Raw genomic sequence first — 25525 nt, forward strand, 5'->3', positions numbered from 1 at the left:
TATTCTCAAATATACTTTGATGGCCACTGAAGTCTTCTTTTTGTGGGTTTTTTTACACAGGTAATAATTTTGCTGTTTTGTCTGGGCAATTGGTTTGACATGAAGGGACAGTCTCTGATGTGCCCCAGCTACTGTCTGTGCATAGCACCAGTGTATGTGACAGTTTCAGCTTTAAGAGGAGTCCCCAGCATGAGGAGGAGTCTCATGTGGAGTAAAACCACAGCGGCAGCTAAGCTAAGCACCCTGAGTCCCCAGTATATGTAGCAGAGGAAAGGAAGCAAGGCCAGGGCATCCTTATACCTCAGTGATCCCTGGCTGAAGGGAATGACTTTTGGAGGCCATGGGCAGGCAGTATAAAGTAGAGGAGCCCAGAGTCTGCTATACTTCACATTGATGAATGGGGTCAATGCAGAGCAAATGAGGATCAGGGAGTCAAAAAGGTGGTTCAAAGCCTTCCTTACAGATCCACTGCTTGGCATGGGTCAGGACCTGAAAACCTGCCAAGATGTAGTTTTCCCTCACATCAGTGGAAGCAGAAGCAATGGCAAAAACAACACAACAAAATAATCTCTTTCTTTAAGTGGCAAATTGGAAATTTATGTTTCATCCTCAGTAGAACTAAAAGACGTAACCAAAAAATGAAGTCAATGTGGTACATGGAGTGTCAGGATATGGTCTCTATTGTCTATATTATTACATAAGAAAGGAGGCATAGTAGTGCAAACCCAAAATACTGTACCTAGAGCTGGGCAACCCAAACCACAGAATCCAAACACACACCTAATTCTGAATCAGGTCCGATCCAGATACTCATTCATCTAGTTTGTATCTTTATAATGGGCAGAAATCCTAGATCCAAACACTCTCAAACTTTATAGGAAGTTTAGAGATAAGGTCTGTAGCTAAACATATGGACACGGTGAATTTAAAATACTGCACAATATTATTGGTGAGCAGCAGTTGTTTTCCATTTCATTTTTTGTGTTGGTATCAAACTCCTCTTACCAGCTAGAGTATATTGCACTTTGCATTAATATTTAAGAGAGGGAGAGAGCTTTTCACTTTGTAGATCATGGGAATCATGCCATGGGTGTAAATCTATAAAAATGTACTGATGCTGGCAACTCTCCAACAATATACATTCTTTTTGAGAGGGCTAGGTTAGTGATGGCTGTCCCAGTTGCCATCAAAATGTCTGCTTCCCAGGATCTCAGGCTGGCACTCCTTTTAATATATAGATTATCCTTCAATAAATCTCCTCCTGGTAGTAGGGCTAGTATGCAGAATGAATCTTCAAGTTAAACTGTCCATCTTTCAGCTGAAAGCTTTTAGTGGTTGCAACAACAGATCAGGTGCAAGAAAATGAATGAAATTGTATGGTATTTAAAGTGACACTGTGAATCTACTCTTGGTGGGTTCATCAGTTCTAATTCAGTTATGTCTGTTTGGAGTGCACCGTCTGTCTCATTTATTTCAATAGCTTTCTATTCTTCCAATGTAATTCTCAATTAGTTGGGTAGGCAGGTAAAACATCTGACATTACAACAGTGAACTATGCACTTCCAAATCTGTTTGCACAGGCATGTGTTACACTTTAACAAGCTCCTTATCCCCAACCTGGAACTATGGTTTATTAATAGGTCAGCATAAAGGTTCTTCTCAAAAATTAATTAGAGGCATTTTGAACTACATGAACATAATTCATTCTGCTGGCGAATGATGAAGTACACCAGTTAACAGGTAACCATAGACATTTACTCTTTCATTCCATTTCCATCTGCTGATGCTTCCTCAATAAATGTAAATTGGATATCCATCATCCATCTGGATAATGAGCATCAGATCCAAACGTCTCTTATCTACAGCTGTTGTACTGCATTGCTTTGCATTGAATTAGGCTGTTAGCAAGCACCATGCATTTGACCTGTTCATTAATGCAGTATATTGTATTTACCTGAATATGTATGAAAAATCACCTGAACTTAATTTCAGTATGCAAGAGGTTTGCTCCTGTATATATTAAACACACATATAAATACACAAATATACACACACAAGTATATAACATATGAAAACAAACACACAATTCCAGTGGGCTTAGGTGAAATTTCATAAATGATATGGGCCTGAACCAAAGTGCTTTACCTGAACATTTCCCTGTGGGTAAGGTACGATCTGAATCCGAACTTTGCAGCTGATTCCCATCATCTCAATAATAGAATGAATGAAAAGCCCAGGTCCAACCACATTCAGACTCTTGGAAAGTTGAGACGCCACTATAAACTTGGTGTCTCAGGGCTGTCTCTAATAGTCTTCAGTAACTGTATTTAATAATCAGTTGCTATTTAACATGTAATTGCAGTCTTATTAAATTTGAACAAATAGCTGTTTAATGAACAGTTAGATGCATGCTACAACAATTAAAATGTAACCAATATATTTCCAATAAGTAAGTGGTATTAATTTCTATATGCCAATTGTCTATTCTTACCATAACAAGTCTAAACCTGCCATAGGATTCAAAGTTCCCAATGAAGTGAATGAGAATTTTTTTTAAATGCATATTTCCCCGGCAGGCGCGATCAACTTGTTCAATCTAAATTTACCTCATTAAAATAACTGTTCTATACATTGCTCCCTCTGACCATTGGATTTCTGATGGCAATAGTCTCAGTGACTGGCTTCAGTTTGGCAAGTACATGAATGCTTGGGTTCAGCACACTAACACATTTGAAATAAACTTGGTTTAAACATCCACTATACCTGAATTCAGCTATCAGCTGTATGGACAGTGCCCTCAAAGGGAAATGATCTCAGCAGATAGTCCTTGTATGAGTGAAAATTGATGAAGACAAGGTGTTGAGTTGAGTCAAAAATTAGTCCTTTCAGGTAATCTGTTGAACAGAAAAAAGTATATTATGTTATATTTGGAGTTTTCCATCATCTAATCTCTCTTTTCATATGGAGATTGTCAGCTTTGTTATTTGACTTTCCACTATGACATTATTCCTGATATGATCAGTTAATGTTAATTCTACTCTGGGGGTCAGTAAGATCCAGGTGGCATCTCCCCTCCCCCTGTAGCCTTGGGGGGGAGGGGGAGTGGATACAGAGAACAGCTAGAAGAAATAGAAGCAGACAAAGCAAAGAACTTTTTTTAGTTTTCATTGGAATGTCAAAAGTATCGGATGTTCTGACTTTCTCTCTCTGTGCTGATGGGCCATGTGCTCTAATCCTCCACCTTCCTGATCTCTTCACCTCAGCTTCACTCTACAGCTGCATCTCCTTACACTCTTCTCCCCCACTCTGCTTTTCCTTTCCATGTAGCTCCTGCCCACCTAACTGCCCCCGGTCACCCCAAAAAACATGGGACTAACATGACATTTGCCACCATCACATTGCTTGCTCTGCTTATGTGTTAGATTCCTGCCCCTATCCTATGTCTGTCTTGTCTATTTAGACAGTACACTCTATCACTGCCTGGTACAATGCAGCCCCATATTTAGCTGGCCCAAAGACCCTGCCAATATACATATGTTAAATAATAATACTCAGACATTATATGTTGGATATTTGGGTGTATTTTTTGAGAGCTGTATTCCTCTGTCCTTTTCCTAAAGTAGGTTGGGTCTTTTTTGGCGACCCCTTGCAGATAATATATAAGTACAACAGTTGCTGATTATTTTGGTTTCAAATACCTGGTTTAGGATACCCTACTCTAACCACATACCCTTGTGGCTTCATATAAGCTCCCTGGCCCAGGAAGAATCAATGCCACATCAATGAGTGTCAGGCCCTTAGCTCAGGGCACAAGAAACTTAAGCACAATAACAGAGGAGCTTCTCTGCCTCACATAGGCTACAGTTCCCAAAAGCTTTTCCCTCTCTCACTCTTTGCCCTGTCCCATGGAGTCCCACAGGAGGCTTTCCACTCCTTGGAGTTCTCATTCTCCAGACCATCTGTCTGGGAGTCTTCTAGTAACTAGGATAATTCCTCTGTTTAAGGACCTGCTACAGAAGGCTATTTACTCCCTGTAGTTCCCTAGCTTAGCTGAGCACTTGCTGGCCTTTATAAGGACCAGCTGCTCTTCAGGCTATCATCTGACCCTTAGCACCACAGCTTTAGCTGGAAGGCACATGGAATTGAGCCCATCTCTTAAAGGAGGCACTTTGTTGTAGGGAGAAGGATATGCTATTATCAGCACAGACACAGAAATCCTTTTGGAATAGTGCCAGATTACTTATCTACCTTGAAAAACAAAAATCTACTTAGTGTAAGTTTTTATCTTGTCTTCTTACCCTATTATATATCTACACCCACACAAACACACACACACTTTAATCTTGCTTCATTTTTAGTAACTGCCTTAAGAAGAGATGGAACACGTGTTTTTGTTCATTAATGAGCCACAAACTTCTTTTCAGAAATAAACTTTTGTTGAAAAATTAAAACAAAAACAAGCAAGCATAAAAGAGTAACCTTCAGCTCTGGCCTGAATGTCACCATCACTGGACACATTAATGGAAGAAACCCACAGTTTGTAAAAAGTTGTCAGCTGATAGAAACATCTGCTGATCACTGATGTCGGCAGAAAGTGTTCTATACAGTAGGTCTCGGTAATCAGAATGAAACAATAAATCATGCTTTTCACTTTCACAGCCTAGTAATCCAACGGTTGCAAAATATTTCACAAACATTTGTTAATACAGCCTCACAACAGCTCAGCTGCAGACTCTACACTTCCCTCCTTCCCCAAGCCACAAGACTATTGGTGTTGTGGAGTGAACAGGGAACTGAGAGGGGAAGGAGGTGGAGGAGCAGAAATCCACCGACAGGCTATATGGCAAGAGTCTTGCTCTGCACTGCTGGGCAGTCTCTCATGGCAGCATGCAAGCCTAGCATCCATGTTGACTTGGCTCACCACTTGCAGCTTTACTCTGTGACTCTCTGGGGAGGGTGGGGAGAAGGTGTCACAGAGTGCTAAGTTGACAGTTAATGCAGCTTCACATCTCTTTATCATAGCCTGTGATTTATCTCTGGGACAGTCTGGAGGTAGGATACTTCTTAGTGCAGTTTCTACCCTCTCACACAAACACTCCTGCCCCTGACACTTTTTCTTCACTACCTTGTGATCACATGCCTATTTGACAAAGTGGGAAAGGCAGCCTCAAGGAGGATGGAGGAAACTCAGTTAGCTTCTTCACCTCTCCATAGGAACCCGCTACCATTTTCTCTGTGGATTCACTCCTCTCCACGTCACGCACCAGCTGGGAAGATATAGGTTGTGGGGATACAACTCTCACAGTATCTAGATGCCTTTGAATTGCCCACAATGGAGAGTGCTCTAGCCACTGGGCTATGGGACTTGCCTCTTGAAGCATTGTCAAGCATGCCTCTAGTCATTGGGACAAAGAGTAAAACTGTGGGAGATCCAAGTTCATGTCCATGTGCTAATGATTAATTATTTGTACTCAGCAGAGCTGCTTCAACTGGAGAGATTGGGACAGCCTCCCCACTGTACACCCCATAGGCAAGTGGCTAAGGCAGCACTCCCTTACAATGTAGTTGGAGTTCAAATCCCTTCTCCACATTAGGTGAGGGGAGCAATTGAACCTCGATGTCCCACATCTCAGCTGAAAGTCCTAACTAGAGGGCTAAAGCTTAACAAGAAGGATCCTCCTCTTGCCATTTTGTGAATCTGGCCCTTGAAAATGCCCAGCAACAAAATGCTTCCAGTCAAATGAAATGTTTTGTTAGGCCCCAAAGTGGAGATTTTTCAATTCAACATTTTTTTTCAGAATGTGCAAATCTGATTGAACCCAAATCAAATTTTATTTCTGGTTTTTCAGAACTGCCAGTGAATTGAAAAAAAATCAATTATTTGCATAGGTCTAGTTACACTTGCTTAAAATATTTTATCATCCTATCTACTGATATCAAAAGTCTAGGAAAAATGTAGTAATCCTTTGAGAGAAGTCTGGGACTGTAAGTGGAGTTCCTGGCAAACAAACATGCTGCTGAATTCAATGTCTACTGAAATGTTTTCGTAATAAATGGCTAGTAAAATAATGAGTAGGCGGGTGGGGTGGGCGGTTTGGATCCTTGAGTTTAGATTCTTGGGTGCAGTTCAGAGCCACTTCTATTCTCAAGACAGCCATCTTAACCAGTAACAGAAAAAATATAAAGATAGACATCTATAGACAGTAAGTATATTAAATTCTAATCAAGGTTCTGAATGTGCTAGGTTCTTCATCATGCTGTGACAAATTCTGTATCAAGGCTCCCTGAATATTGTGTCACACGAGTGCTGCATTCAGTAGCAGACTGTTAATTTTGTGGTAGCCCAAGTGGAAAACGAGTCATAGAGAGCAGTTATCACTGAATTAGATATTAATATGAACAACACAATCAGTACTAGAATCGTTAATTCAATAAACTCTGGTGGGTTTTGCATTTTTTTTTCTCTCTCCATAGACCACAGAGATGTTCAGCAAACTGGAAATTTCACAAGTCAGGTGCTGTAGTCTGGTTGCCAAATTTACGGTCAGTGTGCTCCAAAAGCGATAGTTCTTCCTATCTTCTATGATAGGATTCCAAAGCCACACCCCTCCAACCACACTGCCTAATGGTTGGTAACTTGTCCTCACCTCCTTCAGCATGGTTTGACAGGAAGAGGTGGAGGCATCCTTTAATTTATTATTTCCTTTCACCATGTGATCCAAATATCAGATTATTATTATCAATTATTAATTATTATTTATTGGCTGCGCTAGAGCACTTTTCACCAGTAGATCTCAAAGCACTTTACAAAGGAGGTCAGTACCATTATTATCTTTTGTACACATGTGAAAACTGAGTCACAGAGAGATGAAGTGAGTTGCCCAAGTTCACCCAGAAGACCAATAGCACAGCTTAATGGAGGTGAAGTTTTTAATGAGCCTCTCCCTCAACCTGCATGATCCAATGACCTAAGCAAGAGTTTGGTAGAGCAAAGGGACAGATTTTGGTAGGGCAAATTCTGCAGTGGGAGCTAATTCCCAAAGTTATCTCTGCAGCTGCAGACACACAGATTCTAATTTGAATATATTAAGAATAAAAGCTAATTAATTACATTAAATTTAATAAATAACCCTCAATGCTTGAATGTTAATCACATGATGTGGAGATGGTTACAGGTGACATGCTTTTTGGCTACTGTTTTCTGCTTCTCTGGGGTCAGCACAGTAGCCTCCGGGTAACAAACAATACAACACTGTACGCATGGTTTGGGATTTCAATCCTCTAAATCACAAGCTAACACACACAACCTTGTTACTACGGCTAGTCACACGTTTTTCTGTGCATCCTGTATCTTGTCAGAATCTTATCTCCCCTAAGCCCACTGTCAGGGAACCAATCTCACTCTCTAACACAATAAAGAAGGGGTGGGGGGAATCATGAGAGAGAAAGTTGGCTAGAGCTGTTATTAGACTTCACTCCCACTGGATCTTAAAACTCTGTGACAGGGACGTGCTGCTGCACCTTTCTACTGAGAGAGCTGCCACTCCTGCCACCTCTACTGCTGCCGCTGTCAGTAAAATAACACCTCCTGAAAACCAGTGTGGTGTCATTGCTGGTTGCCAAAAGTTAATAATCATCTTGTGACAAACTCCTCTGAGGTAGGCTCCTGTTATAGCTGTTTCCTTGGATTTAGCTTAATTGAGGCAAGTACTTGTTTTCAAGTCACATTAATGGAATGTGGGTTTTTTTTTTTTTTTAAGACACAGATGAGTTTTCGCAGATGTGTGTCACTTTGCAGTGGGAAAGTTAGGGATGTGACTAACGCAGTTTTTTGGATTCATCGGGTACCAAATAACATGGATCTGTATCCAACAGAAGCTGAATATGCATCCTGTTTACCAGGAGGCCTGGAGAATAGCCACAATCTAATGAACTGAGGCTAAATGCTAGTTCAGCTGTGTTGGCTCTGCTCAATTTTACTTACTTCAGCGTTTCCAGAGTGCACAGCTCAATAACAATGTAATAAATTTCTACTGCGCATTCCATTTGAAACGCTCAAAGTGCTTTACAACTATCAATGCAGTAGGAGTCAAAATTGAGACACCCAAAGTTAGACCACACCTTTGAAAATGTGAGCCTGAATGATTTCCCAAAGCCAGGCAGTGAGTAACTGTCAGAAACAGTAGTAGAACTCAGGTCTCCTCCTTCCTTAATAAGCAACTACAAGAAAAGAGATGTAGAAATAAGAACCCCAGCATTCACAGCCCTTATTACTAATAGAGAACAAAGAGTAACCACAGCATCTTATAATCAGAATCGAGGATACTGGAGTGCAGGATCGCAATCAGTGCAAAGTGATAAATGTTGTGTTTATAAATGGTGTCCATTGTGCTTCTTCCATCAACGTAGCGGGGGTTCACCAGACCCGCTGCTAAATCAACACAGCTGCATCGATCGCATGCCAATCTACCGATAAGAGTAGACATTGATAATGAACTATATTATATTATGGGTATTTATTTGCTAATTGATCATGCTTCTATCATCATATTGGTGCACATTCATAAGAATAACAAATAATTAGCACTAAATCTTTCCCCAAACTTCAAATAAACATCAGTGTCTTTTACGCCCTAAGAAAAAACAATATTAAACAGATGCATCTTGTACCATGTCCTGCAAGTCACCAAACTCTGATCCCAAGAAGTCATACATTCCAGAGCAAAGGGCCCTCCACCAAAAACACTCTGCTGCCCTCTCCCAGGAATTCAGCCCTGAGGACAGCAGGAGCATTCCAAACAAGTACAACTGTTGGAATAGGATGTAGGCAGTTTCTGGAAATAGCTGGTTCCCAGTCCATTCAGGTTAACATTGTCATTGTTTACAAACAAACAAAAAAGATATATAGTCTGTGCTGTATCCTAACACTGCTTTATGTTAGGTACACTGAAATCTAAATAACAGTCTGCCTGGAAACTTAAAAATCATCTTTTTTTTTTTTTAAGATAGGATACCACTTATGATAGGCTGACATTTCCCATAAATGAGGATTATCTTTTGAGTATCTGGGATGCTAACACAGAGCAGTATATCATGTTTAACAATTAACATCAATATTTATAACACTTTTATGTACAGCAAGTTGAATCACATTAAGAAATAGCAGAAAAAGCCACAGTAGATTTATTATGAGAGATGAACAGCAGCAGCAGGTCGTCTGCTTAAAATTCAGATTACAGCCCTTTTGAAAGGAAATGCTGCTTTAACTAGCTTCTTGCTTTTAAACCAAAAGGCTCATGGTTCTTAAAATTTCATCCTGTTACTCTAGCCAGGCCAGTAAAACGTACTTGTGGACTTTGGAAGGAGGGATATGGGGCAGGGGAAACAATACGTTTATGTGATTCTTTCATTATTTTTCTATCTACTCTAACTGGTATTTCAAGTATTTGAGGATTGGGTTTTGAGTCCTTTCAAGGCCTAAAAGTTTAGCTATACCAGCTGCCAACAAAAATATTGTAGAATGTGAAGAGTATTAGTTGTAAGAAGCTGGATTTAAAGTAGTTGCAGCAGACTGGGTACCTACAGTTAATATACAAATTTGCAAAACACTGATGAATCTCAAGGTGGACAACTGAGATGCATCTGACTCCTAGTCAAACTTTCTATGAGTTCAGCCAGCTTGAGATCAAACACATCTTCTTTATATGTATCTGTGTCTGGTGGTGATTTCTTTTAAAATGCTTCAGTTACACATACACACTATTACAAATATATTGCACATGGTGAGTACATTTAATTTTTTCCGTGCATACAAACAATGACTTTATTACACCACTTATATATGCACAAATCAAAAGCTGACAAGTGGAAAAGATATGTATAAAAACGTGAAAGGAACTTGGCTTTATGATGAACACACATATGACTGTATTTGGCATTAAGTTAGAACGCGCATGTAACTAGAGCGCTACCAGAAGCTGATATCCCCCTATTTGAAAACTTGAAACAGCAGAGACCAGAAAAAAAGCTAACTATCATTATTCAATGACTCCTGCAGAGAACCCTCATACAAACCCTGTGGTAAATATGAGTATCCTAGAAGAGTTCCTGAGAGCCCTTACCTACCCGAACAGGTCCTTACTCCTGTGAGAAGTCCTATTGACTTCAAGGGTTTTAGGAACATCAATGAAGGTTAGTCAGGATCATCATACTGTGATAGCAGCCGTATATAGTATGTAGATGTAGACAGCTAGGATAAGATACATTAGACTGCATTAGATCTAACCAACCACAAGGACTATACTTGATGCAGTCTCATTACTACAGAAACACATTGAGTAAACCACTATCTTTCTAACTCCTGAAGTAATTAAATCACCACAGAGAAGAATGATTGAACAAGTCCATATTCGTATTGAGATAACATTTCACCCTGCTTTCCTCTATTTCAGAAGACAGAGGCATTCTTTCTGTATGTTTAGTTATTGTACTTTAATGTTTAGATAGATAGATAGATAGATAGATAGATAGATAGATAGATAATCTTTGTTATAGAAAAAGTTAAATATTTGTGAAGTCAAATGAATTTCAAGTCAAATAACTTTCTAAAACAGAGAGAAATGGATTTTGATTTTTTAAATACATTGTAAATTTCCTGCTTAGATAATTCTGTCTATCCGAGTACAACTCTTCCATTGGAATAGCATTACAGCCATGCAAGTTCTGCCCCGGAAGAAATTTCAGACAGACCAGTACTGTTATATGAATGAAAACAGGAGGTGTTGAAAATTACATGGTATAAAGCTACAACATTTTCTGTGACTTTTTAATTCATATATAATTGCTTTTTCATTACCTCCGGTGCTTACGTAAATAAAAGGAATTGGAACCGGGGTTCACTACTAAATACCTCTTCAGAGACCTAACTTAAAAGGTGTCAGATTTAGCTTATACTTCCTGTTTTGACTAAGCCAGTTGTGACTTGAAGGAGTGCCATGAGACAGGCTTGTTGTGATGTTACACCTATTTATCTTCTCTCCTTTCACTCTCCCAAGGGTTAGATCAAATCCTCTGAATTTACAACTCATTCCGTTTCTTAGACTACGGGATAAAGAAAGCAGCAGAGCAAATTCAAGTGCTTTCTCACTTAAATATCAGTAAATATGAGATATACAGCAAATATCTCACATCTAGGTTCAGGGCTGCATTAATTATTACACTGGTCTACAATTTTTGAGAAGTCATCTGCTTCAGAGATAAAATGTACTATTTATTATGTATTTTAATGTGCTGAATTCAAATATGACAATTAAAACAACTGATTGGCTATTGTTTCTAAGCTATTTAAGTTTTTACATTTTATGTCTATGTATATTGTGTAGATAGTAGAGTTTTAATCATAAATTGTAAACCTAGGTCATGTGTTTATGGTTGCTTTACATGATATTTCACCTGTCCTGTTTATGTAACACTTTAAAAATCAGCAAAAGGGTTATATAAATAAAATTAATTATGAAACAAAAGGCAAAAAACTATTATGTACATAGTTTAGTCCTATTCAGTGTCTACTCGGCGCTTCTTGGCTTGTCTCTTGCATTTATTAAACGGAGCATCTCTTGTCACTGTCCAGCAATAGTTTGCAAGCATTGATGGGCTCCATTTGCCCTGATAGCGTTTCTCCATTGTTGCAATGTCCTGGTGAAATGGCTCGCCGTGCTCGTCGCTCACTGCTCTGCAGTTCGGTGGAAAAAAATCTAGATGAGAGTGCAAAAATGTATCTTTAGTGACATGTTGCAACCAAGGCTTTTGTATGCCTTGAGGAGGTTTTCCACCAACAACCTGTAGTTGTCTGCTTTGTTGTTTCCGAGAAAATTTATTGCCACTAACTGGAAGGCTTTCCATGCCGTCTTTTCCTTGCCACACAGTGCATGGTCAAATGCATCATCTCGAAGAAGTTCACGAATCTGAGGACCAACAAAGACACCTTCCTTTATCTTAGCTTCACTTAACCTTGGAAATTTTCCATGGAAGTACTTGAAAGCTGCTTGTGTTTTGTCAATGGCCTTGACAAAGTTCTTCATCAGACCCAGCTTGATGTGTAAGGGTGGTAACAAAATCTTCCTTGATTCAACAAGTGGTGGATGCTGAACACTTTTCCTCCCAGGCTCCAATGACTGTTGGAGTGGCCAGTCTTTCTTGATGTAGTGGGAATCTCTTGCACGACTATCCCATTCGCAGAGAAAACAGTACTTTGTGTATCCAGTCTGCAGACCAAGCAGGAGAGCAACAACCTTCAAATCGCCACAAAGCTGCCACTGATGTTGGTCATAGTTTATGCACCTCAAAAGTTGTTTCATGTTGTCATAGGTTTCCTTCATATGGACTGCATGACCAACTGGAATTGATGGCAAAACATTGCCATTATGCAGTAAAACAGCTTTAAGACTTGTCTTCGATGAATCAATGAACAGGCTCCACTCATCTGGATCGTGAACGATGTTGAGGGCTGCCATCACACCATCGATGTTGTTGCAGGCTACAAGATCACCTTCCATGAAGAAGAATGGGACAAGATCCTTTTGACGGTCGCGGAACATGGAAACCCTCACATCACCTGCCAGGAGATTCCTCTGCTGTAGCCCAACAGCTCTGCCTTACTCTTGGGTAGTTCCAAATCCCTGACAAGGTCATTCAGTTCACCTTGTGTTATGAGGTGTGGTTCAGAGGAGGAGGATGGGAGAAAATGTGGGTCCTGTGACATTGATGGTTCAGGACCAGAAGTTTCATCCTCTTCCTCGTCTGACTCAAGTGAGAATGATTCTGGTGCATCAGGAACTGGCAGTCCTTCTCCGTGGGGTACTGGGCGTATAGCTGATGGAATGTTTGGATAATGCACAGTCCACTTTTTCTTCTTTGACACAAATTTCCCAACTGGAGGCACCATGCAGAAGTAACAATTGCTGGTATGATCTGTTGGCTCTTTCCAAATCATTGGCACTGCAAAAGGCATAGATTTCCTTTTCCTGTTCAAACACTGGCGAAGATTTGTTGCACAAGTGTTGCAGCATATGTGTGGGGCCCACCTCTTTTCCTGATCTCCAATTTTGCAGCCAAAATAAAGGTGATAGGCTCTCTTAACCATAGTGGTTATACTGCGCTTTTGTGCTGCAAAAGTCACTTCACCACAAACATAGCAGAAGTTATCTGCACTGTTCACACAAGTACGAGGCATCTCTGCTCACTTTGGCTAAACAGAAATGTGTCCCTTTGCAAAATCAAACACTGACAAATAAGAGAGCACGATACTGTATGATTTCTAGAGCTGATATAGGGCAATTTGTTCAGCAGAGTGATGTAAGCTTCGTTATGATTGCATCATCCATGACTTCTAGGAATAACATGATGCAATTCATATCATATATGATGCAAGACCAACTTCAGATTGCATCATTCATTGTTTTGCCTAAAAAGCAAGTACTGTCCAAACCCAGTCATAGATTTATTCATAGATCCAGTCAAAGATGTATTTTAGTCATTTCTGGTTTAAATTGAGATCCCTTCCCTTTATAACTCACTTATCCTCCGCCATTCCCAAGTCAAGGGTCGTATATACTGACCCAATAGCATACCTTGAAAACTAGAGCCAATTAACAATTTTAAGCATCATTTTCATTCTCAGTGACCCAGAATTAGTAAAGTTTGACTACATTTATTTCAGAAGCATTTTGGCTGTAGAGCAGTGTTATTGATTATGTATGTCTCACAGGAGTAATCCAAGATTTCTTGCTTTGTACAAGCAACAACTGTCTTAATTTATTTTTAATGGAAACCAAATTGTTAATACAGTGGTATGGCTGTGACTTTACAGTGGTATGGCTGTGTGAATTGGTCTAGGCTAAGGTTGATGGTGGGATGGAAATTGTTGAAATAATGGTGGAATTCCTCAAGGGCTTCTTTGGAATTCCACCATGATTTCAACAATTTCCATCCCACCATCAACCTCAGTCTAGACCAATCCACACAAGCAGTCCATTTCCTGGACACTACTATTTCCCCATGTTAAGTATCCTCACACCTTTTTGTCAACTGTCTGAAATGGGCCATCTTGATTATCTCTACAAAAGTTTCTTTTTTCTCCTGCTGAGAATTGCTCATCTTAATTAATTAGCCTCTTAGAGTTGATATGGCTACTTCCACCTTTTCATGTTCTGTATGTATATATAGCTCCTTACTATATGTTCCATTCTATGCATCTGAAGAAGTGGGCTGTAGCCCACAAAAGCTTATGCTTAAATAAATTTGTTAGTCTCTAAGGTGCCACAAGTACTCTGTTCTTTTTGCAGATACAGACTAATGGCTGCTATTCTGAAAAGTATTTTCTGTCACCATCCTTTTGATCTGTTGGCTTCAATGACAGAGAATGGCATGTATTTTCTAATAATGACAATTTCTTAAACTTTTCATTATTCCCACCCTTTCGTTCAGCAGTGTTTATATCTACCTACTTTTCAAGTGTTGTGGTGTGATGTGATTACCTCTCTAAAGGAGATATTCTAAAGGAATACGAGAAACATTAGAACCTGCAAACATTTAAAAGAGACTTTTTAAAGTCTTTTTAATCTCAAAAAGTACTTGGCTCAATTTCATCACAGTTTTCATGATGTGTTCTAGCTGTCAATGAAATGTAGCCCTATACATTTTATAGAATATTTATAAGAAGGATTTTTTTCATTACTGATTCATTAAAATCCAACATAGAATGGAACCATATTTACAATGGAGTTACTATATAAATCTACAACCTCTACATAGAAAGCCAAACAAACACACTTGCAGAATTCCAACTGGAACGCTGTTCTGATAGCTACAAAAATAGCTCTCTAGCATGTGAGTTAAATGAAGAACTCTGTTAAGTATTAGCTAGAGAAGGCCCCTTATTTTTATTTTATTTTTTTTCTAAGCAGCTGCCAAACAATAGAGGGCAACATACTCCCACACACACTGCTCTCACTGAAGGAAAGGATTTATCAGATGAACAAGTGAAGAAACTCCCACACACATTATTAATAATTCTATTTAAGAAATTGATATTCGTGATAGAAGGATCAGGCACTATAAAAACTACTAATAACTTTGTTGAATCCCATTTTTTTTTCTTCAAATTTAGCAGGGACATAAATTTTCAAAGAAGTTTATCTATGTGGAAAATGTGAACAGTTAGTAACAAATCATTTTGAGCCTAGAGGAAGACACAGAAACATTAAGATAAGCTCAACAATTCAAATCCAGGTGAAACCTTAATGATCTGTAACTCCTAAGATTTGGTTAATTTTCTTCACCCTTTGCAAAAGCTTTGCCTTTGACAGTAAATCTTGCAATTTTTAGGCCAAATGAATTTTCCAAGCCAAAGTGAAAGGGTTGCTATTATGGAGTTTTAGAATGTAAGCTAGTGAAACCTTAACTATAGAGCAGCTACTGCCTCTCCATACCAATAATAAAACCTTTTAACTATGACATTTATTCGTTGTATATTATATATTGTATATAAAGCAATCTTCCCCGTACCATCTTTTGAAAAGCCTTGAACCAGAACTGATTGCCAGATAACGTAGGTGGACTATTTCCTTATTTGTACTATTCAAGCTGATGTGGAGTCAGCTAATGAAGTTGATTCCTAAAGCATTTTAGTGCCCCTTAACGTCTGTAAAAATAGACTAGAACTCCTTCTTGGAATTTGTGCATTCAAATAAAATCTCTGCTAAAGAAAAGCCTGCGGATATTCTTATACACTGAGTGATGAGGTTAATACAATGTTGTGAAATTGGGACTTCTCTCCAAGAAACACACTCTAAAAGACAATTTCCCTCTACCCCAAAACAAAATAAATTGCTGAAACAAAGAGAAATGTCATTTCAGTGCAACTCCCAAGAATTCTAAGTCAAGAACAGCTGTGAAAATTGAAATGCAGGTGCTGAGTTCAAGAAAAACAAGAATCCTTTGGGGCTGGGGCTATGTTGTAGGGCTTGTCTACATGGCCCTATAGTTTGGACTAAAAGGGTGTGAATTGCAATGTGCAATGAAGTGCTGCACTGTAACTCCCCCATATGGATGCTGCTAGCACAAACTAAAAGGTACCTAGTTCATGTCGCCTACAGGACTATGTTAATGCAAACAAGGTACCTTTCAGTTTGCACTAGCAGCAGCCACACTGGGGAGTTACTGTGCAGTACTTCAATGTGCACACACCCTTAGTCTGTACTACAAGGCCATGTAGACACTGGTCCCCTGGGTGACCTTGGGCAAATCATGTGGGGCCAGATAATTAAATGTTCATCATCACCCACAACTGGAGCCAGATTTTAAGAAGAGCTCAGCAGCGCTTATGGTCACTTTTCCAGAGCGCAACACCCATCCTGCCCTTTTTTGAAAATCTGGTGATTTATTTGAGTGCTTAAATGGAAGCTGGGCAATTTTTGAAAGTCTAGCCATTAATTCCTCTGTTCCTTAGTGCCCTAGCTGTAATTCCTTTCCCCTGCCCTTTTTGTGTCTTGTTCATTTAGTTTCAGAGGGGTAGCCGTGTTAGTCTGGATCTGTAAAAAGCAACAGAGAGTCCTGTGGCACCTTTAAGACTAACAGATGTATTGGAGCATAAGCTTTCGTGGGTGAATGCCCACTTCGTCAGATAACATGCATCCGATGAAGTGGGCATTCACCCATGAAAGCTTATGCTCCAATACATCTGTTAGTCTTAAAGGTGCCACAGGACTCTCTGTTGCTTTCATTTAGTTTATTATCACCCGGGGCATGAGTTTTCCCTTATTATGTATTTATAGCACCTGACACAAGGGGGCACCAATCCATAATTTAATACCAAAATATAAACAACAATATGGGATTCATGAGTAAGATAAAGTAGCATTAACGGCTGTATTTGAAATTTAAAACAAACAACTTGAAAACAGAGATTCTGCCAGGAAAGCAATACATCTGTTCAAAAATCACACTAGGTATATTTAAAATTTAGATTACACCTTAAAGTACCTTTATCCTCAATATCAATCAAGCTTCATACGTGCTGGTAGTTGCCATCTTCTAATACACACATATCAGTATAAATATATCAGGATTTTGGGATAAGTACATTAGGATCGCCATACATACCCAAAGATTAATCTCTGTGTTAGACCTCAGGGGCACTGCTATGGCCTGCCTCTGAGTCATGTGTATGTGCTTGAATCTAGAATGGACTGTGGGATGCTCCAGAACTCAATCACAAGCTCCATTGAGTATTAGATCTTACGTAAGGTAACAAAGAACTAGCAACCATTATCTGGAACATCAGAAATCACAGTAGGATGAATGATACAGTTGTCTGAAATCCACATCGATTACTCTGCAGCATTAAGACAGAATGAGATTTCAGTGACTAAATTGCTGCTCTTTCAGTGGGGGGGGTAAAATTAACATAATTTAATCTTAAAACAAACAGTTCATATAATTAAATCCATGAATCAAATTACTTCCTTAAACTTTTAAATCCTGGGAACACCGAAGGCTTGCAATGCCCATGCTCTATGGAAAGTTATTCAGTCTGGTTTGGATTTCAACATAGTCTATTTACACAGACTATATATTCACAATTCGTATATCTTCAGCACATCTGGACCTTTTAATTTGCTTGCATGTCTGTGAAAAGCTCTCTCTTGCCAGTCTTGTAAAATATGACAGCCTGACATTTTCTTTAATTACAAATCCTGATGTGTTTAATAGCACAAAATTGGCCTCCAATTTGACAACTCTCTCTTTTAAAATCAATGGTTAGACTCTAGGGCACCAGCTTGGTCATCAAGATCAATATTAGAAAAAATATAGCTTGTCAAGACCTCTTGGCCTTTTATTGATTCAAATAGGGAACTGCTAGCAGATTGAATAATGATATTACAGCTCTGTCCCAACAAACAGAGTTCTATTTCATTGATTTCAGTATAGGCAGACAAATAACACTTGCCCAGTTATCCTAGACACGGTAGCAAAAGCTGGTTGAGAGTGTCCAAGGGAAAAGAAAAAGACCATGAAATTTTATGCATGTTTGGAAGATTATAAGATGCTCAGCATGAAAACTGCCAAATGAAGAATTGCACTTCCATTTCTTCCAAAAAACAATTTACACCTCATTTGCTAACCAGCGCAGAGAGAATGTATGTGTTTGCGGTTTTCTTTCCCACCCCTGAAACACCGTGAGTGTTTATTTGTTAAACACACAGCTGCTTTAAAGGATCGCGTCTTTCCTGTGAAACCCAATCTATGCTGGGAAACCCTCCCCCCTCCTAAGGCTGAGGCGCCAGGAATAGCTGTGGGAAGGGAAGTTCCTGGCAGCGCAGCTTCAGTGAGGCCATACTTACAGGGAACTGGTGGAAGCAGGGCCTCCACACTAGTGACTCTCTTCGGGTATTAGAGAGACAAGGTGGGTGAGGCAATACCTTTTGTTGGATCAAAGTCTGTTGGTGAGAGAAACAAGCTTTTGAGCCACACAGAGCTCTTCTTCAGGTGTATGGCTCAAAAGCTTGTCTCTTTCACCAACAGAAGTTGGTCCATTAAAAGATATTACTTCACCCACCTTGTCTCTCTAATATCCTGGGACTGACACGGCTACAACTACACTCTCTTAGGCAGGGTCGATGCTTCCACTAGGTGACCCTAGGCAGTCGCCTAGGGCGGCAGGATTTGAAGGGTGGCATTTTGCCGCCCTCGGCGGAAATTTGGCGGCGGGGGGGTCCTTCTGCTCCAGGTCTTTGGTGGAAATTCGGCGGTGGGTCCTTCACTCGCTCCGGGACCCGCCGCCGAAGTGCCCCGAAGACACGGAGCAGAAAGACCCCCGCCACCGAAGACCGCAGGCCCCCTGAATGCTCAGAGGACGAGCGCTGCTGCCTAGGGCGGCAAAAACCCTGGTGCCGCTCCTGCTCTTAGGGCATGTCTACTCTGCAATTAAAAACCCACAGCTGGCCTGTACTAGCTGACTTGGACTCAGGCTGCAGGGCTCAGGGGTCAGTCTGGGGTCAGACTGTAGCCCAAGCTCTTGGACCCTCCCACCTTGCAGGGTCCTAAAGCCCAGGTTCCAGCCTGAGTCTGTAAGTCTACACTACACACAGCTCCACTGCCTGAGCTCCACAAGCCAGAATAGCTGGCACAGGCCAGCCATGGGTGTCTAATTGCAGTGTAGACATACCCCTAGGGGCAACATACACTCTGCTTCTTCCACAAACCCCACTTTTGTAATTGAAACTCTCTCCATCCTGCCCCTTCTGTGGGTTTTGTAGTGGGACAGCTATCTGGCCCTGAGCATTAGTTTTATGCAGAGATATATAACAGGTTTTTGCAGTTCAAGACATTGTCCAAAATTTTTGAGTAATCACAGAATTAGGGGATAAACCAACTGTACAGTAGGCATAAGGTATAAAATCAAATTAGCAAACTCTCCTACAAAGCCTCCTCATAGAACTGGAAATGTCAAGTACTGTCCAGACACTATAGGCTTACGCAAATAAAGCCGTGTCATTTCAATCCATCCCTGGGAAATTTCAACTACAACCTTTAGCTATTTGTAAATAACCAAAGGGTTTATGGAACCTGAGAAAGTTTGAGTTTTTCAATACTTTTAGGACTTGAAAATAAAAGTTTTCCCTTAGGAGAGATCATTGTACTTTAAACAGATCATATGCCCATTATACAAATTAAAAAGGAATTGGCTAATGCTAGGTAACGGTGGCTCATTTAAAAATATATTAACTTTGTTCCCTGCGGAAAAAAATATATACTCAAGCATCACTCCTTTTCCCTGGTCTTGTTGCCCTAAATCTTTTCCTTCTTCCTTTGGTACTAAGATGATTGGCACTTTAAGAGACTGGATGTCACAGTTCTGGGCAACTGCACCCCTATTCCCCTTCTGTGGTCCACCAAGGGCATCCATTTTAGGCTTCTGGCTCCCAGCCATCACCTCTCTTGGGTGGAGATCCCTATCTCACTCCGTCTTGACTGGGGATTTTAAGGCTACACCATTCACCGCCTTCCACTGTGATAGCTCCAACAGGCCAGACTGCCTGAAAGGCCAGCACTTGTGCTGTGCTTTCTTTTTGAGGGCTCTGACCAGTGTATTGCCCACAGTTATAAGCTGCCACACAGCTCCGTCTAAGCAACCACTTTTATTCTCAAGGTAAAATCATTACACAGAAAACATTAAAAACAGTTAAAGAATCTAGCATGCTTACCAGAGGTCACAACCAACTCCAGCCTAGTGCTCCGGTAGGTTTTTCCCCTGCTTATAATTTCATCTCTTTTAGATCCAGAACCAGCACAGAGAGTGGGCAGATTTGCCTTTTCTTTATATAACTCAGGCCTTTCATCTTGGCCTTCTGTAACAAATGATCAGCAGACAATGACCCTGTCTTCAGGGCATAGCTTCAAAAGACTGGGGTTTTCCAATACCAGAGTTTGGGAATTTGCATTAATCTCTCCCTAAGGATTCCCCAGGAAATCCACTTAACACTTATAATCTCAAAAGTCCATACTTGTCTGGCACATTTTCAGTACAGTCTTTTGAACTCCCAGGTTTTACATCCGTCACATCTGCCCTCTAGAGAGGATACATACAATCCCAGCCCACAATAATACATAAACTTAATACCCTAAGGTCTTTCAAGGACGTTGCAGGAATTGCTATATGTGTCACACTGGATGTATTTTGTTAATATTTTGAGTTGATGAGCATGTGCAACGCTGTAATTTAGCAGTTATCATTGAGACCAGAAATATAAATTTGACTATGAAATACTGGGAAATTGTTGTATTTAGTGAGGAGATGTTGCAACACAGGATATGGAAAGGAGAGGAGGAAATTCTGTGGCAACAGGGATATGGAAAGGAGAGGAGAACAAGGCCCAGAAATTTCCTTGGCTTTTCCAAGAGACAAAATCCTTCAGGTTCAGTAATTGATTCTATTCAGTAGAGCTTGCTTTTTTTGAATAAATTCCCACCGATTCCTCACCATTGACATTGAAGGATTAAGGGGTATAAATCCAACTAATTAAATCTCCTCCCCTCCGTTATTTCTTTAAGCAAACAGAAAACTGTTATGGGAGATGGCTTTCTTTTCTCTCTTCTCTCCTAGTGGCAAGCAAAATAGAGAGAGCAGCACCGGGGGGGGGGGGGGGGGTGAGAAGGAAAGGAGAGAGCCTGGTAGCATCCTGCTCCTTCACTACAACATTGTCAATGGAAGCCAGTGGAGTGAGATGCTGGTGGGCCTCTCCAACCTCTAAGCAAGTTCCTCCCTCCACTGAGATTACAGAGCAGGACTGAGATTGGAAAATTCCCACAGGCTGCCTTTACAGTCCTTTTGGGGGAAGAATTAATATAGCCCCTGAGCCTGAGTGCAGAAGTAGCCTCTGTGTGGAACTCGACCCTCTTCTCTAGAGTACCCTGTATTTAATGGCCCATGGAACTGCATGACTCTGATTATCCTGTGATGCCATTTTACTATGATGCTGATGAGATATGGTAATGTGTACTTGAAGTACAGATACACATTATGACATCTTTCCTGTACTCAGCTGTACTATTGGTGACTGTTTTGACACTTTACTGTTTTATTTGTTCAGTAAAACCAACACATTTACTAGAACTCAGAGCTTCCAAGACTCACTCCTTCATGAAGAGCAATTTGTATTTCTTTACTTAATAAGCCAACTTTATGATACAGTATCTGATTTAACATAGCTTGTGCTTATCTAATCAACTGCTTTGCTTAACGAAGTAGCAAATAACAATATGACTTTCCTTCTACTCTTTAAACGAACACAGGTTGTCATGCCCCCAGCTCCCAAATCTAGCAATTACAGTTCCTAGATGGACACAATAGTGTAGGATCAATTAGCACCTCTCTTGGTCTCTTCCCATCTCTTTGTTAGAGCTGACTGTACTCCTCAGGGCTTCATCTATCTCACTCTCCACTCTGTGGCCTCCATCACAATTTAAAAATGCATTATTTGTAGTGTGGAAGACTCCTATAGGCCCCAGTCAGTTATCAAGAAATGCGAACACATCATGAAAGGCTGCCAACTCATATATTTTCCTTTATTCAAAATGGCCACCAATCTCCTATTACTGTCATTGAGGCAGAAGCCAGAAAGATGACTGCCATTTCCTTACAGCTTGTCTATATGGAAGTGAGGTTGCCCTTCACAAAATTGGCCACAATGGTTTTCAGTGAGATTGAAGCCAGGCCTATAGGCAAAATGGCTGCCACGCTATAGTTCGGGGAGGCTGGACAGGACACAGGGACTGTGAGGAGTAGCAGAGACGCTGTGAAAGGTGAATGGGGAGAAAGAATGGGAACCGGAGACAGATTTAGGTATTGCAGGGGAAAAGGGTGCAGGGTGATATGGGGGAGCAGGAGGGAGGCAAAGGACAGTGATGGGAGTGGGAGCTAGAAAGGACAGAATGAGAGCTTCCCCAGCTGGGGGTGAGTAAGTGGGTAAGGGAAGTCGTCTCTGAGCAACCAGTGTTGCCAACTCTCACATTTTACTTTTTACTTGATTAAAAGTCATGGGATTTTGGCATTAGCTGGAAGATCTGTTGTGATGATGAGAGGAGCTCCTCCAATCCCATGATTTTCAGGGCTGGGCAAAGGTCTGTGTGAGAACCTGGGGGCTAAGGATACAGACTTGCCCTGCCACTGAGTCCTGCCTTCAGGTATGTACCTTAACAGAGAGACGGCAGCGGGAGGCAGAGAAGTATTGCTGCAGCATCAAGACAGTAGCAGAAAATGGATGGCAGTTCCCCTATGATAGGGGTGAGGAGAGGAAATGTGGAGTCTCCATCTGAGCAGCCCGGGAGAGTTGTGCATGTCTGTGGACATTAAAAGTTGACTTTTCAATCTGAAATTTTCACACACATTGAAAGTGGAAAAGAGGGGAGTTTAAAAAGATTAAAAATCATGGTTTCTTGGGCTAATCTCTTGATTTTGAGGGGTTCTGAGTCATGATTTTTGATCACTTGAGGTTGGAAATACTATGCTAGGCACTGTACAATCAAATACAATGCAGACAGTCCCTGCGCCAGAAATCTTAGTCTGGGATTTTGATAAGACAATGGATAAAATGCTTCTAAGACCCAGTTCCCTCCTCCTCTCTGCTTTTAGACCGTATGGACAAGGCACTAGACACCCCCATTCTGCTCCTGGCTCAACAATGCTCCAAAATTCATCCTTCTCTTCTTAATTCTCACTGCCCCCCCCCCCTGCATTTTTCTAAGAGGCTCTTGTGTGCATTTTGATCCATTTCTCAGATTTATCTCCCTTTCTCTGGCTCTTTCTTCTATGAGTTGTCTCTGTTCTTTGCTCCCAGCCAACTTGTCTGTTCCTTAGGACCAATTATTTCTTTTTTGACCCAGGTGTCTGCATCTAATTCCACTTTATGTTGCTTTCTTCTCCAGCGCTCTTCAATATACATTTCCCTTAATCTCATCCTTAAAATGTTCCAGATTTCCTTTTCCTCTAGTGCTACTCACCTACGGGTGACAGAAGACAGCAAATTAGTCACGGATTTGCTATGAGACGTTTCAGAAATGAAGATTTCAACTCAGTATCGGAGAAATATAGATACGATGAAGGGAGTTCTGAAAAGAGCAACAAAAGTGATTAAGGATTGAAGGAACAGACTCGGGAAGAAAACTTTCCGAAAATGTTTTAAGTCTCAATCACTGGAGTAAAGCTGTTGACTTTATTACTCTGGACCTACACCAATGTAAATGAGCAGAGACTGAGGGGCCGCTAAAAGATAACTATGGGGTTAGGGCTGTGATAATCATCTAAAAATACTCAAAGGGCATACATACTGGAGGGATAATTACTGTAAATTATTTAGTGTTATACAAGATAGTATAAAATGGGAGTAATAGGATGAAATTAAGAAAAGTAAAATGTAGGTTGAATATTATGGAACAAATCTTCCCAACTATGTACTCTATTACGTTATGGAATAATCAGTCATCCGTGGGAAGTAAAGGAAGATCTGTCCCTTGAGATATTTAAAACTTTGCTAGACACAGCTCTACAATATAAAGAATTTTCCTACAGTGACAGGTCAATCAGTTAAATGGCCTCCTAGTAAAATATCCAGCAGTTTGGTCTAGGAAAACAAGCATGGAACTTTGACTTCGTCTACACTAGGAAAATGGGGTTGTTAACGCATTAACAGGTTTTTAAACTTCCACTTAGCATCTCTTGTAGACAAAGGCAGTGGTTTTAAAAACATTTTAGCCAGTCAAGATCAACCTTAGAACGCCAAACACAGCTAACACATCTTTAAACACTATTGTCTTTGTCTACACTGGGTGCTAATTGGGGTTTAAAATAGTTAATTAACACATATTAGCTAATATGGTTGCTTAACATACCTCATTTTCCTACTCTAGAAAAGGGGTCAGGTTCTCCACTGACTTACAGCACATATTATTTACATCTGTACAAAGGACCACCAGTCTGATTTGATAGTGTATTACAACCAGTTCTCAAGTTTTTGCACTAGGAATGCAGTTCTGAATCAGTCTCCTAAATTCTAATGCTACTGATATGTGCAGCTTTCCCCAGGGCTCACTTCCATCAGCTAACACATGTCAAAACACAACGTGCCCTGTCTATACTACAGTTTTAAAACGTGTCTGTTAAAACATTTTAGGTAACAAATTTTAAAAACACACCGTTTACTCTAGGCCTTTATTTATTTCAGTTTCCTCATATCAAAAATAGAGAACACCTATGCCAGAGGGGTGCTGTAAATGATTAGATAAATTGGTTAGCTTTTCTATAGTGTTTTAAATCTTCAAGTGCTGTACAAATATTAAGCATTTATTATTACTTAGCTAATAGGCCTATTCATCTCTAATGTCTATAATCTTACACTGGCTCTACCGCCGCAGTAGTGTCTACTGATACTTATTTCCATTTCCTTTCCATGTCCAGCATCATTTTACCTGCCACATTGCATCTTAGTAGCTCCTTCTTACCACCATTCCCTTGCAAAGCCTTAGAGGGGGAAAAAGCATTGAGTAGATCTTGGAAGACAAAGAGTGGGTTCAATAGGAGATCTTCAATAAATGATGATCACGCCGGTCTGCCATTACTTAAAATCTGTTCCTAACGTTCCAATTGACAAACTGGGTGTCAAAATTAGGGTTGTGCGAAATTCAAAAGGATTATTTTAGGGTATTTCAAATAAAAATATTGGGTGTTAAATTCTGGATTTTACACCTCCTCAAATTTTGCTATGTGAAATGTCAACAAAACGTACAGTTCTTCTCATAATATCACAGAAAATATGACCTTCCATTGCTTTCAGTAGAAATGCATACTCACTTGAAAATGGATGTTTTGCATTTTGTCATCAATATTTTGTCCCCCCTCTAGTTTGAATGAAGAATGCTCCATAATACTAGGCTAGAGACGATGTTTAAAGGATAGTAATTGCCTTAACAT

At 40.2% G+C, this 25525-nt stretch overlaps 1 protein-coding gene across 6 annotated transcripts in view; it reads right to left on the minus strand.

The window, feature by feature from the left end:
* Positions 1–25525, minus strand: part of CNTN5 (contactin 5) — a 1008853-nt gene that overhangs the window by 733271 nt on the left and 250057 nt on the right. For 4 of the 6 annotated variants that reach the window (XM_008178637.4, XM_008178631.4, XM_065581551.1 and 1 more), the window contains one exon: positions 2764–2894. The gene's annotated coding sequence lies outside the window, so the exon portion shown is untranslated. Of the gene's footprint in view, positions 1–2763; positions 2895–23559; positions 23668–25525 lie in introns of all 6 variants that reach the window. The other 2 variants (XM_008178633.4, XM_065581552.1) reach the window with 1 other exon arrangement.

The sequence above is a fragment of the Chrysemys picta genome, chromosome 1, assembly GCF_011386835.1.
Source record: "Chrysemys picta bellii isolate R12L10 chromosome 1, ASM1138683v2, whole genome shotgun sequence".
Taxonomy (NCBI): domain Eukaryota; kingdom Metazoa; phylum Chordata; order Testudines; family Emydidae; genus Chrysemys; species Chrysemys picta.